Here is a 17186-nt window from a genome sequence, read left to right on the forward strand (position 1 = left end):
ATCTATTTTTTTAAATATGAGCTATTGTCATCACCTGAGCCTCGACGTCTGCATCCACTTTTCTCATAAAGTATCAAAGCTATTGCATTCAAACATGGCACACTAACTTACTATCATGAGGGGACTGGGCAGGCAAAGTTAGATAACTCTGGCAGGGCTCGAATTTAACTTTTTCTTCTACTTGCAAAACATTGCGAGCAGCTTTAATACTAACTCGCAAAATCAAAAACATTCTCGCAAATTTTGCTGGAATTTTTTTTATTTCCGTTGTTTTTTTTCTAACTCCATAGTTAACTTTGCTTTATCTTTTGTGTTGTTATTTCAGTATTGTTGCATTTTTTCAATAAGCTCATTTTGTCCATTTAATTATGTTCAAGTTGGGAGTAATGGATACTTCTATAATGTTATTGCTGGTCAAACAGTGACCTCTGTTTAATACTAGGTGCAGGCCATCTCTCCCATGAGTACCTCTGCATTTCTGCTAATTGCCATAAATCTCTCAATTTCTGCAATTTCCAAAAATTTGCATATTTGCGAAAATTTGCATATTGGTGAAAATTTGCATATTGGCAAAAATTTGCATATTAGCGAAAATTTGCATACAGCCTTATTTGAATAGTATATAAAGAGTGTTTTGGAGATTAAAAAGGAGTTCAGGAGGGAAACGGGTGGATGCTTTAAATATATATTGTTGAAAACTTGTGTCTTGAAATTAATACTTAAATGTTTTAAATATACTTTTTGTTACTAATCATAAAAGTGTATTTCTAGTGTGCTTTCTTGAATAATGTGTGATTGTGAAATAAAATTAGTAGAAGACATTTGAGTTTGGATTTAATAATTGTTCACAAATTCAACGTGGACTGGTGGCAGCAATTAAATTTACCGCTGTTTGCCCAAACTAATCCATGTTGTTTTGGGCCATGCGATAAAACTGACCGTGGGGAGAAAACGGTTACAGTATGTGGGCAAAAAGAAACTAGTTATTTTTCACTTCATCGCCATGCCTGTTCAAGTTCAATGAACACGTGTAAATTAGTAGACTGTTTCACGTTCTTTGTACCAATACCATCCGCGTATCTGTACTATAAGTATACAAGTCTACATACAAGGTGCGCGCTTCTGCATACGGGTATTGGGACATTCTATAAATTGACCCACGGTTTAGGGTTCACGACGTCGAGCGCATTTAGCAATATTACTTATATTTTTTCCACTATTTCTTTACTTACCAAAAAATACTAGTGGCTTAAAACTTAACTCACAATCTGTATTTTGCACTCGCATTTTGCGAGTGTGCGAGTGTTAATTTCGAGCCCTGTCTGGCTGGCATTTTGACAGAATTATGTGCCCTTTTTATTCTTAGAATATTGCAAATGTTGTTACGTTTTGTGTTTAGGTCCACTTTTCTCATAAAGTATCAAAGCTTTTGCATTCAAACATGGCACACTTACAATCCTGAGGGGACTGTGCAGGCAAAGTTACATAACATTTGCTGGCATTTTGACAGAATAATGTGCCCTTTTTATTCTTAGAATATTGCAAATTTTGTTAAGTTTTGTGTTTTGGTCCATTTTATTCCTAAAGTATAAAAGCTATTGCTTTCATACTTGCAACACTTATTCACTATCATAAGGGGACTGAAAGTTATGTAAAATAAAATAATTAATTCTTCAACATCCTGTTAAGAAATAAATCCCTATATACAACACACATTATCGCACCAGGGCTTTTTTCCAGATTCCCTCCCTGGTGAAAAATGAGTCGCAAACTTTTGAAAATGGTGAAAAACGAGTTGCAAACTTGTACAAATTGTGAAAATTAGTTGGTAAAGAAATAGTATAAGCATGTTTAATACTTTCATCATATTGAAATGTCTTGAAATAATGCATTAAAATAATATTTTCATTGTCTTTTAATTGACACTTTTTTTCAACAACCTGTACGAAATTTCTATGCAAATTCTGTATAGAGTCTGTACAAAATCTGCCCAGAATCAAGACAGAATTCCTTTTTTCTGTACAAAGAGGACACAGACCAAGAATATACCTTGAAATCTGTACAGATTTTCTAAGCAGAATTACAATGAAGCAGAATTTTATCTGTAAAGATTATTACACCTGACAGAATTTTAACACTTATAATTTTTACAAGACAGATTTTTAGTACTTTGCATATTAGCAAGGCAGAATTTCTGTACTTGGTAGAAAAATGAGGCAGAATGTTGGACTTAGAAAAAATTCAGATTCAACATTTCAAAATGGGACTTGTATAATTTATGAAACAGGCTTCTGATTTCAGTTTCTTATTGTTTATTGCAGGAAACATTTCTCTATTCACTGAAAACTAACAGTAATGTTCAATTCATAGGATAGTTAAAATAACCACAAAATACAGCATATTATTAATTAGCAAAAAAAAACAACAGCAGTATTGTTCATACCATAAGGAACATGGAAAGTTACAATTTAATCCAACAGGCTTAAAGAAAAATCTACAATGGAGTGAAATAAGGTTTAATTTTTGTACAAAATTTTTATTCTTTGCTTATTGCTGGATAAATTGTCCCAAAATACTGAAAATTGATAGAACATATTGTCTGTTGTTTCTCAGCAGTGACATTTTAAATGATATCCAAGATAGAGAGAGATCCAATTACCCAAGTTTACTGTAACGCCAGTGGCAGGTGTGATAAATTTACTCCTATTTCAGCACATTTACTTTACTTGGCTCTTGTTTTATGAAAATATTCATTTGAATGCGAGTGCTTTAACATAACAAAATTTGTGACAAAAAATAAAAATACCATTATAAATAGGAACAATTAAGACATAACCTTATTAAAGTGTTGTAATATATATGGTTTAAAGATGTTTGGTTTAGTCTACTTAGAAAAGGTGGTTTAGTCTACTTTGAAAAGGATAGAACACTTGTAAGTGTGCGACAAAATCTCAGAGACTTGACATTCGAAGTTTTCAAGAGAAAAGCAAAATGTTCCATGAAATGGGGCGCAGAAGACTATGAGGAAAGAATTATCATTACCAGAGGTATGTTAAAATTTGCTTTTTCTTTCATCAAAATATGTATTTAATCTGTTGACAGTATTTGGCTTTGTTTGTAAATTTGTTTAAAATTGAAACTTTGGTTGTGCATATTCAACTTATAATGCATAAATCATAGTTTCCTAGTTTTGTAACAATGACCTTGACCTTGAAACGACTGGTCCCCGAATGAATTCCTATGCTAGGTCTGTATGTAAGCAATGAATCTACATACAAATGATATATGCAGTATCGCCATTCAAACTCAAGTTATTAAGCAGAACTTTTTTTTAGTTCACCTTAGCACGAAATGCTCATGGTGAGCTATATGATGTCAGTCTATGTATGTATATATAAGATCTTTTAAGGAGGCTTTTAGATCACCTGAGCACAAGGTTGTTCTTATTGTAAACTTTTGTGATTGCCTTTTATCCATTGTGCCTCAAACATTTACCATGTAAACACTGTTGTGGAAATATTTAATGTAAAATCTTTATGAAACTTGTTTTGAACATATTTTTCAAATAATAGCACTTTTGCTCATCTTAAAAAAACAACATTTGTTTGAATGGTAATACGCCAAGTAGGGAAATAGTTCCTATACATACAAAACATAGACACCAAGGTAATTCTTCGATCTTGTATTGCTATAATGAAATCTTCTGAACACAAGTGACAAACTGCACAAATCAGTTGAGTTACTTTGGGTCTTAGGTACTGGTAAGCTCACTATTTTCCTTTGACCCTCATGTTATTTGCATTAGCAGGCAAGTTAATAAAGATTAATGATTATAATTTTCCAGATGGTTCAACTGATTGAACATAATCCAACCACAATAAAAAGATTTGGATTGCGCAAGTTTTGCAGTGCTGCCTTTTACTTGATGGTGAAACTAGTTCCGGGTATGTAAGGTATTAAAGTAAAAGTTTTATTGTATCATCATAAAGCATACATAACTTTGACAAATGCTTCAATTCAACCTTTGATTAGCAATGTTCACAGATTTTGATTTAGATCAACGTCTGTCTTAAAATATATTTTTTAGTTAAGTGGAATGAAGTGCTTTCAATTTTTTTTAAACAGCAATAAATCCGAGTCAGGTTCTGGCGGGGAACAAGCATGACATAAAGCCTGTGCTTGATGCCGTCATCATTACTGCCTGCAAAGGTACATTTTGTCTTGTTTTTTTTTTGCTAGGTATTTAACATAATGAAACAGTGGTAGGAATTTTATTTAAATTTATGACCAGGTTTTCAAAGAAAAGTAAAAATGAGATTATTAAATGCGGGTTGGGCGTATCTTGTCAATAACTTAAGTTTGCCTAAACTCAATTGATGACCTTGCATTGAGGCCAAGATAGGGATTGCATACAGAGCCCAAATGTGTCACTAAAAATAAAAAAGGTTAACTTGAGCTTGGATGGAGGTATTGGACACAAATTGTGTGTTTGCTTTATCCTTTTTACAGCCATTCTCACCCTTCCTCTGAGTTGTCTGTTACTCAACTTACTGACATTAGTTTCACTATTTGGTATAAGCACTTGGTCCTGGTAAACCAGCTATTCCAGGATACTGTGAGTTGGTTAACTTACCGCAATGATATGACAGCATATTGTTGATATGCTGTTGACAACAGCCAATAATCCAACAAAATCAAACAATCATGCAAACGTAGAAAATTTAGTTGTTTTCAGTTAAAGTCGGATCAAGGTCAAAGTAACATTTACTAAATACCGAAAAACTATTGGAATCACATTTTAACTTTGGGTCTAATTAATACTAGAATCAAACAATAGTTTGAAATTCAATTGGATGTTTGTGCTATAAGTGAATTTTGTTGGGCTGGCACTTGATGTTTGATGTCTTTATTACAGGTATGGCATTACTGTTGTAAATCACAAAAGTTTTGAAACTGAGTTAGAATAAATTGGTTTCACAATGTATCAGTTTTTTAGCTTGGCTGTTTTCGGAGAAAACCCGAGGAATTGTCATAGCTAGCTCGTCGTCCGGCGTCAGCCGTCCGACATGCTTAAACCTTGACATTTTGCTCTAAAATCAAAGTGCTTCCACCTACAACTTTGAAACTTCATATGTAGATGCACCTTGATGAGTTCTACACGCACACCCATTTTTGGGTCACTAGGTCAATGGTCAAGGTCACTGTGGCCTCTAAAAAAAAATAAAATCTGACAAGCTTTTATTTATTCAAAACTGCACCCGCAGCCGAGCGTTGGCACCTGTTATGCGGTTCTCTTGTTTAGGAATGATATAAATATGTAAATGTATAAACATTTATTTTTTTTCAATAGGTTATGTCTGGATACGGTGCAAAGACCACAGCAAAACAGTTCCAGATGACACCTCCATCAACAAGGCCATGACACTCCAAAAATTAATAGACTTCTCCAGGAAATAAATGAAATCATCTTGTTTAAATTGAGACTAAAAATAGGGGGTGTTAGATTTTTTAATTTTTACCCTGTCATAATGTGATCAATTCAACAACAAAAATATTGGTACTGTCAGTATATTTCATGGTGTACATTTTATTGTTTATATTTTATAATCTCATTAAAAAAAATGTTATTTATTGATGTTATGTTTATTTTGCTTGTTCTTCCTGCATACATTTTTTGTACAGAAAATTTTCTGTACAGAATTTAATATTAAACAGATTTTATTCTGCACAGAATTCTATTCTCACATTTTGGTTCTCCCCAGATTTTATTCTGCCAGATTTTTTTCTGCCTCAAACAAATTCTTGTTTTATTGCTCAATCAAGCAGCGATAATCCAATATCCTGTGTATTACAAAAACGCAAACTTTTGATGAACACGTGTCGTCTGTCAAAACAATAATTGCATACGTCAGTTAACATGTCGAAGTAATTCTCGTATATGATCTCAGAAACGGGACTTGCTTTAAACATTAACCATTACGATATTAATTTTCATAAGATTTGCTAATAACAAATGAGAACCAAACAAACATACACAAACAACACAAAATATTTATAATTATGACAAATTAAATGGAAAAAAAACGTTGGTTTATTTTCGAAAAATCACTTTTACTTTCTCCCAATTTCCAGAAAATGACTTGTACATGTTGCATAAAATCTAAATATAGATGACGCTGTTAATTGGTCGTTGTAAAAGAATATGAACTGTACACGGCACTTTGTGTGCAATCAGATACAGTACAATAATTGTTGCAATATTGAAGGAACTAAATTATGAAAATGATACAGTGTTTATTACTTTTATTTTATTCAGGAAAATGTCAAGATCATTTGCGAGATACCCCGATACTCAAATGGAAATTTACTACGAAGCTTTTACAATGTTGTCGGCGCTACGCAGTTTTTGTGTATAAATAAATACACCCACGCCAATTTTCGCGCGCTTTTTGTCAAGACCAACACTGGACACGAAAATATCATGGGCATATACATGTATTTATTTACTGCTACAATTTGTAAAAGGACATGAAATGCACACAATGCGCACACACCACATTAAGTTATTTACGCGTGTTGGACTATCCTTGTCCCGATTGGACACCTATTTCATCAAATCTTTAAATAGAAACATATGCCAAAATTCATTGATACTTTAGATAAATGTTGGATGTCGGTGTTAATGAGTTTTCTTGAGCACTTTTGTCGTCAATATTAATCAGAATTTGCATTTGAAAATGGACATTGGGAATATACGGGATTATCGGGTAATGGATAGACACGGAAAATTTCGCATGTATGCGGTAATCGATAGAGACGGTAATAAACGCATGTATCGGGGAATCGATAGACTCGGGCTTATACGCATCTATCAGGGAAAGGATTAACCAATATTTACACTTGTTAACTTATAAGGTATAGAAATCGAGAATAACAAGTCGGGATCGCTCTCGGTTATACTACATCAATCATGCATGTCATGTACTTTTATCAAAATTTCAAATGACTTTCCTATTATATAAACCATGTCTGTTTTAATAGTGTATTGTAAAAACACTAACCCTTCTGTAGAAATTGTCTGTTTCTTTATTGTAATCCTGAATTGCAATAAATCGGGATTATTTGATGTATTTTAAATCTTTTTAACATAGAAATGCGAGTTACGCGAAGCCATTTTGTTTGTTTAATGGTGAGGTTGATCAGCCGCGAATACATCGGTTGCACCAAATTCAAAATTTTAATCTATTCACGTTTGTAATCGATTAAAACAAGCAATGACAGTTTAACAATAAGTAAACATAATTTGCGAATTCGGAATAAAAAACAGTGAAATCAAATGTATTTATAGATTGTGAAATGGCCGTTTGTGACAATTTTGAGCTCAAAATGTCCATTTGTAGAGTTTGAAACGGCCATTTTTGTAAAAAATCTCGGCCGTGTTAGATTTGTGAATTGTCTGTGTCAAAATGTCCTTCCACGGCCAGTCTCAAAGAAGGAAAAAAGCCCTGGTTGCATCACTGTTATATGACATAACAAGAGGGCCATGGGCCCTAAGGCGCTCACCTGAGACCCAAAGGAACTAAACTATTCTGGGAAGGTGGAGTTCAAAATAACAAGGGCTGTTTGTAAAACATGCATGCCCCCCTATATGGGCTATAAGTTGTAGTAGCAGCCATTGTGTGAATATGTTTTTTGTCACTGTGAATGGTGGTGGTGGTGGTGGTAGTGGTGGTGATAGTGGTTTTGGTGGTGGTGGTGGTGGCAGAAGAAATAGTAGTAGTAGTAGTAGTAGTAGTAGTAGTAGTAGTAGTAGTAGTAGTAGTAGTAGTAGTAATAGAGTAGTAGTAGTAGTAGGTGGTGGTGGTGGTAGCAAAAGAAATAGTAGTAGTAGTAGAAGTAGTAGTAGTAGTAGTAGTAGTAGTAGTAGTAGTAGTAGTAGTAGTAGTAGTAGTAGTAGTAGAAGTAGTAGTAGTAGTAGTAGTAGTAGTAGTAGTAGTAGTAGTAGTAGTAGTAGTAGTAGAGCAGTAGTAGAAGTAGTAGTAGTAGTAGTAGTAGTAGTAGTAGTAGTAATAGTAGTAGTAGTAGTAGTAGTAGTAGTAGTAGTAGTAGAGCAGTAGTAGTAGTAGTAGTAGTAGTAGTAGTAGTAGTAGAAGTAGTAGTAGTATTAGCAGTAGAAGTAGTAGTAGTAGTAGTAGTAGTAGTAGTAGTAGTAGTAGTAGTAGTAGAAGTAGTAGTAGAAGTAGTAGTAGTAGTAGAAGCAGCAGCAGCAGCAGCAGCTGCAGCAGCAGCAGTAGTAGCAGTAGTAGTAGTAGTAGTAGTAGTAGTAGTAGTAGTAGTAGTAGTAGTAGTAGTAGTAGTAGTAGTAGTAGTAGAGCAGTAGTAGTAGTAGTAGTAGTAGTAGAAGTAGTAGTAGTAGTAGTAGTATTAGCAGTAGAAGTAGTAGTAGTAGTAGTAGTAGTAGTAGTAGTAGTAGTAGTAGTAGTAGAAGTAGTAGTAGAAGTAGTAGTAGTAGTAGAAGCAGCAGCAGCAGCAGCAGCTGCAGCAGCAGCAGTAGTAGCAGTAGTAGTAGTAGTAGTAGTAGTAGTAGTAGTAGTAGTAGTAGTAGTAGTAGTAGTAGTAGTAGTAGAAGTAGTAGTAGAAGTAGTAGTAGTAGTAGAAGCAGCAGCAGCAGCAGCAGCTGCAGCAGCAGCAGTAGTAGCAGTAGTAGTAGTAGTAGTAGTAGTAGTAGTAGTAGTAGTAGTAGTAGTATGCATTACAAAAATGCAGTTAGCCTTACATTTGGTAATATTTAAATATATTACAAGGGAGGCAAATCTGTAACAATAAATTTAAACTTATTGCATTTGTTTCCCCTGTAGTGTATTACCTCCCCTGTCCTGCTTATATTTATATTAATTAACAAAATTAAACATTAACACAATATTTAACATACAAAAAATCTCATATTCTGATAATATTTTCACTGATTCACTGTATTTTACTAAAAGGATGATGTTTCATTGGACTGATAATTATAGATTTAGAATTACAGACCAGTTGCTTCAGTAATATTGTTCAGAGTGTGCCCTGTTGGCCGCGTATGCATTCTTAAATTATCATTCAAATGAAAGTTTTCACAAAATAGGCAAAAACGAATAAACATGCAAAGTTCAACGAGCTCCTGCGGCCATGTTTTTTGACGAATCAAATTTCTTTGAACAACTTTTTCAGGGGAGCCTTCAAAGGTCATCCCTGTGAATTTTTTTGAAAATCTGATGAGCGGTTTCTGACAAGAAGATTTTTTAAGGTTTTTACCATATATGGTCATGGCGGCCATCTTGGTTATGTGATCAAATTTTTTTTAACAATTCTTTTGTCCCATGACTTAGGGATGCTCCACATGAAATTTAGTTGAAATTGGCTCAATGGTTTAGTAGAAGAAGATGTTTACAAATTGTTTACAGACAGACCGACGGATGGACGGACGGACAGACGGACGCCGGACGCTGAGTGATCACAATAGCTCACCCCGAGCTATCGCTCAGGTGAGCTAAAAAGCACAGTAAATAAAGTAAGTTTATGTTTCAATAAATTACATTGATTATATTGAGATTAAAATTCCTTTTAGAGCTTGTTTTTTGCCTTGATTGGGCTCAGGTGAGGCACCATCACTCTGTGACGGCACTATTGAGGTCATAATTATAATAATGTAAACTGTAATGGGACTATTGGATCACGTGGGTATTCAACATATTATATTTCAAATAGTGGCAAAGAAGATACCAAAATTGAAAATTAGATCATGTTAATTAAACAGATTGGTAAGCATGACTAAATGCAGTGAGTTTGAATGCATATTTATTAATGGACTGAAATGTATGTACAATGTTAAAAGCATGTTGTAAGTGAAGGACACCAATTGTCTTTTTATCACAAATTTAAGTTAATTTTGCTTCAACAAACAACTTTTTGTAATTGCTATAATTTAAATTAAAATGATATTTTTACAATTAAAACATCATACCATTTTGAATATAAAATCCATTGGAACAATTGTACGTAATGGGACATCCTACAAGTAAATCACCTATCATCAGTATATGAACAGTATTCAGATTTGATTGTCTTATTTTTGAAGCATTTACCAGACTGTTGAAATCTGATATAAACAATAAAACAACAAGAGATGTGTCCGTCAGAAACACAATGCTCCCTTCTGCGCCGCTTTGAAATAAAATTTCTATTTATCATTTGGCAGGTATAGAAATCATCTCCCTTTAAAGCTTATTACTTCCCTTGGATTTTGGTTTTTGACCTTTAACATTGAAGGATGACCTTGACCTTTCACCACTCAAAATGTACAGCTTCATGATATACACATGCATGCCAAATATCAAGTTGCTATCTTCAATATTGCAAAAGTTAGGACCAATGTTAGTTTTCGGACCGACAACTGACAGACAGACGGACTGACAGTTAAACTGCTATATGTCACCCTACCGCATGGGGGGGGGGATGGCACTGTAGACAGTCAAAAATGACCAAGTAAGACATCGCTGACTACCAAGGCCTGTGGTGTTTCAAAGAGATCATAGCCACAGTTCATCATGTATCTATGTATAACTTCCACAGGTAAGTAATGAAACCAACCATTCACAAATTAGTACAGGAAAGAAATGATAGTTATATATATCATTTAAAACAAACTTTGACAAATCAATCATTTAAGTTATAAATAAACAAAATACAAAATATGTACAGTAACTGTAAAGAGAACTTAAATTCTTAGTAAGGAAATACATAATATGAGATTTATAATTATATAAATTCTTTCCCTTGAAAATAATTGTCTTTAACAAATCTCTGTTTTTAGTAGCAAATATTTATAAGCCACTACCGTGACTGTAAATTCACAGACAGGGCCCTCACACTACTTTGGGGGAAGGGGTCCGCAGCCCTTGGGAGGGGGAATTTTCGCGGCGTTTCCCTTTTTGGGGGATTTTTTTACTTACTCTCTCATTATTTCATTTGCACATGTTTGCACTATATCCATTGCATTTTTCATAATTTAGTATGTTTGAAAAGATTAAATTGAAATAGAATTGAGATATAATAATCATGAGACACATCTTTCTATTAAAAAAAAAATAAAAAAAAATATATATTTTTTTTTTTTTTTTTTAGGGGGAATTTTTCCCCCCAAAAGGGGAAAAAAGTATACTTTTCAGGTGGGGGACTGCCACCGAAATTCGGCGGCAGATTTGATAGATTGAGGGCCCTGACAGATAATCTTAAAGTACCTAAAATACTTGTACAGTACAGCCAAAGCGGCACAAACATAATCCGCGGCTACGCCACGGCCAGATTATTAGTCCGCGGCGGCCGTATCGTGTGTTCACGCGGCGTATCGCCGTGGCACTCGGCATTGATCCGCGCAACGACGCCCAGTCTGTATTAACCTCGCGTACTTTCGCGGAGTAAATCCGCCGCATACGTACGCGGCGGATCGAGTGAAAAGATATCCACCTACATGTACATACATGTATGTGTAGCGTAGAATTAATTACGCGCAACTGTTTATGTTTCGTTCGATTATCATTATTAAATTTGTAATCCGAAACACACTTCCGAATTTTAATGCTAACGCGTCCTTTGGCAAATTCTAGCGTCAAATAAACAGTGCTAAAATATCCTTTGTTTCATAAAAAGCGCGCGAGAACGTCGTTTGGAAAGTTTGGGTGTATTTTGTGTTGTATAAATACATGAACATCACGTCAGGCGTAAATCGCGTGTTCAGTGGAGAAAAAAAACGCCCCGATTAGACGTTATTTCATCATCTCTATAAATAGTAACAAATGCCAAAATGTATTTGATACTTAAGGAAATATCGAGAATGTTTGTGTATCGTAAATATTTACCAGCATTTGCTTTAAAACTGGAATATACGGGATTATCAGGTAATTAGTAGCGATATTAACTGTATAATATGAACAAAATAAAACGTGTTTATATACGCATATTCAAACAATAGTTATAATAAGCTGATAATTAACAAAACTACAAATACGTCGTCACCGTCTTGATTATTGATGTGGCTTCAAACTGCTAATTTTCTCAGCTAAAATATAATAGCGGAATCAACATGCAATTAATTTATAAATCCACCATATGCTGGAGCCTTGACCACTTGTATGTGCGAAAACATAATTACGTGACCTTGTTTATGTGTGAAATACATACGCTACGGGCGGGAAACATACTTAATCATTGGCCAGACACATTAACTATGCTTACATGTATATGCTAATACAATCCGCGCACAATAAATGTATTATGATTTTAATTATTATTATAATTGTTCTTTCAAAATTTGTTAACTACATGCAACTAATAATTTATAAAAAAAAATCATGATCGCATCGACTCGGCATCATGTCGCGGACCGCGGCATGCCTCGGCGGACAGATGCGAAGTTTCGCGGCGAAATGCGACTTTCCGCCGCATACTGACGCGGCTTCAACGACTGACGCGGCATCGACTCTTTTTGCCTTGCCGCCGCGGATCGCGAAATACGTTTGTTCCGCTTTGGCTGTACTGTATGCCATAAAGTGTCATTGTGTGCTTGGCTTGACCATAAAATGTCATTTTGATTTTGCTTCAGTTGTATGTTTCATATTATTATATATATAATAATTATCTCCCTTTAAAGCTTATTACTTCCCTTGGATTTGTATTTTTGGCCTTAGACCTTGAAGGATGACCATGACCTTTTACCACGATGTGTTTGTCAGAAACACAATGCCCCCTACTGTGCCGCTTTGATTTATTTGAAAAAATATATAATTTGGCAGCAGGGGTTGACAAATGTTATTTCCGCAACTTGCCCTGCAGGGCGAGTAGTTAAGAATTTTTACTTGCCCTGCTGAAATATGTACTTGCCCTGCAATTTTTTTAAATGCAATAAATCAGTAACTTATATGTTTTATTGTGATTTTCTTTTGGTTATCATATAGAACTGTAAACTCATGAACTTCAATAAAGTTTATAATCTGTTTTAACACACTTTTAACTTTTTTGTTTTTCATTTTGTCCTCATGGTCACATTTATTATGATTACACTTAAGGATCATTGGAGAGTCTGAAAGGCATTTTGTTAAACTCAAACAAGCCTCTGTGTGAACACAAGGCAGTTTTCTCTTTGTCATTTTCGTCCATTAAAACTTGCCATCAGCCACTCTCTAAATCTAAAGATGTGAAGAATTTAGACGATTTTTTAGCAGTATCAAAAGACCGTATTGTATACCGTACTGTATAGGATACATTCATGGAACATACCGGTTTCGGTGCGTAACAGGAACAGGACTAATTATAACTGTGCAATACTCAACATCCGGAAAATTGGTGGTTAATTTTTAATCGCCAATTAAACGTTGTTTTGTTTGGTAAAGATGTGTTAAAACTTGAAATTTGAATCTTTTCGGCCAGAAACGCCACTCGCCCTGCAGGATGAGCGCTGCCGGAATATTCACTCGCCCGGAGCCAATTTTTACTCGTAATTACGAGCAGGCAAGTGGATTTGTCTGTGGCAGGCCAGATAATTATCTCCATTAAAGCTTATTACTTTCCTTGGATTTGTATTTTTGACCCTAGACCTTGAAGGATTATCTTGACCTTGAAATTTTACCACACAAAATGTGCAGCTCCATGAGATACACATGTATGCTAAAAATCAAGTTGCTATCTTCAATATTGCAAAAGTTATGGCCAATGTTAAAGTTTTTTTTCGGACTGACGGACAGACTGACATTCTGACGGACAGTTCAACGGCTATATGCCACCCTACCTGGGGCATAAAAAAGGCAGCTCAAGAGACAGCAATATCCTTCACGAAGATTGTTTTGACCTTGAAGTGGTGACCTTTGTTTTGAGAAAGTGTTACTAACTCATGCCTTTTGAACATTGTCCCAATCACCTAATCCTTGTTGCAAAACTTGATAAAAATCCTTCAATGGGTAAAGTAGTTATAGAATGAACATGTAAAAAATACTAAAACTTTGTATCTTAAAAGTACAACCTTGACCTTCAGCTGTTGGGACTCTACCATTTCTTCTGCACATTGTCTCTATGGCCTAAACATTTTAGTCAAGTTAATTGAGCATCTTGGGTATAGGAGATACAAACCAGGCTCAAATATAGAAGCTAAAACTGTTGACCTTGAAGTATGACCTTAACCTTATACAGGCGTGACTGACTCATTCCGCCTTCCCATCATCTTAATGACCTAAACATTGTAGCCAAGTTATTAAAATCCTTCCATGGGTATAGGAGATATTGACCAGACATGAAAATAGAAGCTCAAACGTTTGACATTATTGTAAAACCTAAATGATTGAAGCCAATAACTAATGCCTTCTGCACATCATATAAGACATAAACATTTAAGCCAATAAGCTTCATGAAAATATACCAGAAGTATAGGAGATACTGAGCCGAAAAGAAATGTAGGCGCACACCTTTAACCTTAAAGTACGACCCTGACATTGAGTCAGCATCAATGACTCATGGCTTCTGCACATCATTTGAGGAAAGTTTTACACAACTATAACAGACAGACTGATGGAGTGACTTATTGCAGAGGGACGATGGGCATTCCTGTAATATAGATCTTGGTAGGGGACTAACACAACTTAGGTGTTTACTTTGAGGTAAAAGCCTTTCACTTTAGATATATTAAGATAAACACGACTATTGTCAAGCAATAGGGTCCCCTACCGTTGAAACTCCACCATTGTCATAATTATTTTATATATATATATATATATATATTTGTTGCCATAGCAACCATAATCTTTGACATAGGAACAAAATTAAATGATGTGCATAATCTCCATATTGCCATCTATCCCTGTTGCAAGTTTCATGAAAAAATATTAAGAACTTTTTAAAGTTATCGCAGGATCCAGAAAAGTGTGACAGACTGACTGACTGACTGATGGGCACACAGAGCGCAAACCATAAGTCCCCTCCGGTTTTACCGGTAGGGGGCAATAAAAGATGGTTAGAAATTATGTTAAACACCCATTATATGTACATGACAACATATTATATTTTAGCTTGATTGCTGAAAACGCCCAAGTTTAAGACATCCTAGATGTCTGTGTCATCCAAGTAGATAATAGAAAGGCTTCCAGAGTAAAGGTCGACACAAGACTGCCTAATAACTAGGTACCACATCCAATACAATCAGGACCTTATTGCTATTTTCTACAAAATTTGATAATGTAACGAGCAAATTCGTTGAATTGATATCCCCTGCCAATATGTTTCTGGACACAAAAGTGTTTTATTTGACACTAAAAAAAGCATTTTTTCAAGATACAAAGGGTCATAACTCCGTTATTAACAGATGGTGTACAATGCCTACGCGTGCATCATCTTCTTATCCATATATATACTCATACCAAGTTTCAATGAAATCTGCCAAAGCACTTCCAAGATATGGCTCTGGACACACAAAAAAAGAATTTTTTTCAAGATAAAAAGGGCCATAACTCCGTTATTAACGGATGGTGTACAATGCAATTTGGCGTACATCATTCTGTTATCCATATATATACTCATACCAAGTTTGAATGAAATCCGCAAAAGCACTTCCAAGATATGGCTCCTGACGGACAGAAAGACGGACGGACAACGCCAAAACAATATCCGTCCGCCTATGGCAGCGGATAATAAATGTAAAAAAGCTATAGAAACATGTACACTTGCTTATAGAAGAGCACTCACTGTGTTCTGATAATAACACCAGAATGACACACATTCACTGTCAGTAATATATGCTGTTCCGTAACAACCATGCCTAGTTTTGCATAGTGAACATCTGTGTTTGAATAGCAAGAACTTGAGTAACGCTGGTGTGATAGACACAATGTGTCATTTGTGACTTTTACCAAGGACTTAAAAGACATAATTGTTGTAGGCAATTTATGGGTTTAATCACAAATGTAGGAGCACTTTTAAGATCCCCACAAAGACACAGAGTAATTGGTAGTGTAAGGAAAACATATTTAATCAAGAATTTGTGTTTGTCCACATTAAATAATGTTTCAAAAAATCAAAACAATTAGGATATACACTGTAACTCCAATATAATGCGGTCCGTTATAACGCTGTGTCCAATATAACGCGGGGGGTGCTTGGATCCCGTTTTTTCTCCAACCTTCCATTTCTGATTCAAATCCATGTTATGCAACTTCATGTATTTTCAGAAAATTCAAAGAAGCCGGATATCACAGCTTGATTGCTTTATCCGTCCGTGTAACTGATTTTAATCGATTATAGGTTAAACGACACTCGACAGCTAATTGGTGTTAATCTGTTGTGTAATGTCAATAAATGTGTGAAAATTCACCAGTCAGTGTTTAATACATGTATTCCCTATACGCGGTTCGTTGCGCTAGTTTTGATAAGGAACATGCAAGCGGGATAATTATAAAATTATAACGATAAAAACATTCTTACATTGATATGATTGCAGTTTGACTCTATAAAAAAGGAGCGGCTGTAAAATATACTGCGCACAGTATAAAACAAGTTTTTCTGTCATTTCATTATCATTCTAATATTAAGTCATTTAAGTCATTTAATTCATTTAGTGTACGAGAAATTAATTAAATAATTAGACGATTTATTTACATGCTAACGCATTGTAATTGTTAACAGATATTTACTATTGCCCAGTATCAGAAAGTCCCCGAAAATCACGTTTTTTGCATGACGTCGTATGATGCAATTTGTACATGTATCATATTGCATTCAAGCTAAATTTAGATTCGCTTTTTCCAATGAAAGCTCTGCCCCATAATGCACTGTTCTTTTTACACTTCTGAAAAATGGCGCATATTGCGGTGTTTACAAAATTCGTAAACATATTTACCGTCATTAATGTTGAAGATTATTATTTTTGTAAGTGATGTTGTAATTTTATTGGATTATCGGATTAACGTGCACGTAATAAAAGCGGTATGTATAATGTTATCGATACGATGCGGTTTATATGCATGTATTTTCGGATGACAACACAGCTTACACTTTACAAGACCTATATTATAGGCTATACTATTGATGTTGTTATAGCCCCTGCAATAAATGAGCTCAAAACTTATAACGCGGATCCGTTTATAACGCTGTTGCGTGGCTTGGACCCC

General features: G+C 34.9%; 2 protein-coding genes and 1 long non-coding RNA gene across 13 annotated transcripts in view; 1 reads left to right on the plus strand and 2 right to left on the minus strand.

The window, feature by feature from the left end:
* LOC127864180 (uncharacterized) overlaps positions 1-17186 on the minus strand; it is a 327718-nt gene that overhangs the window by 151131 nt on the left and 159401 nt on the right. The gene's annotated exons all lie outside the window — the stretch shown is intronic.
* The window catches only part of LOC127864935 (uncharacterized), a 60726-nt gene that overhangs the window by 40951 nt on the left and 2589 nt on the right, over positions 1-17186 (minus strand).
* LOC127864221 (uncharacterized) lies at positions 3808-5529 on the plus strand. Its single transcript, XR_008041588.1, has 3 exons — positions 3808-3944; positions 4126-4209; positions 5351-5529. It is a non-coding gene; the product is annotated as an uncharacterized LOC127864221 (long non-coding RNA).

This window comes from Dreissena polymorpha, chromosome 1, assembly GCF_020536995.1.
Source record: "Dreissena polymorpha isolate Duluth1 chromosome 1, UMN_Dpol_1.0, whole genome shotgun sequence".
Classification (NCBI taxonomy): Eukaryota; Metazoa; Mollusca; class Bivalvia; order Myida; family Dreissenidae; genus Dreissena; species Dreissena polymorpha.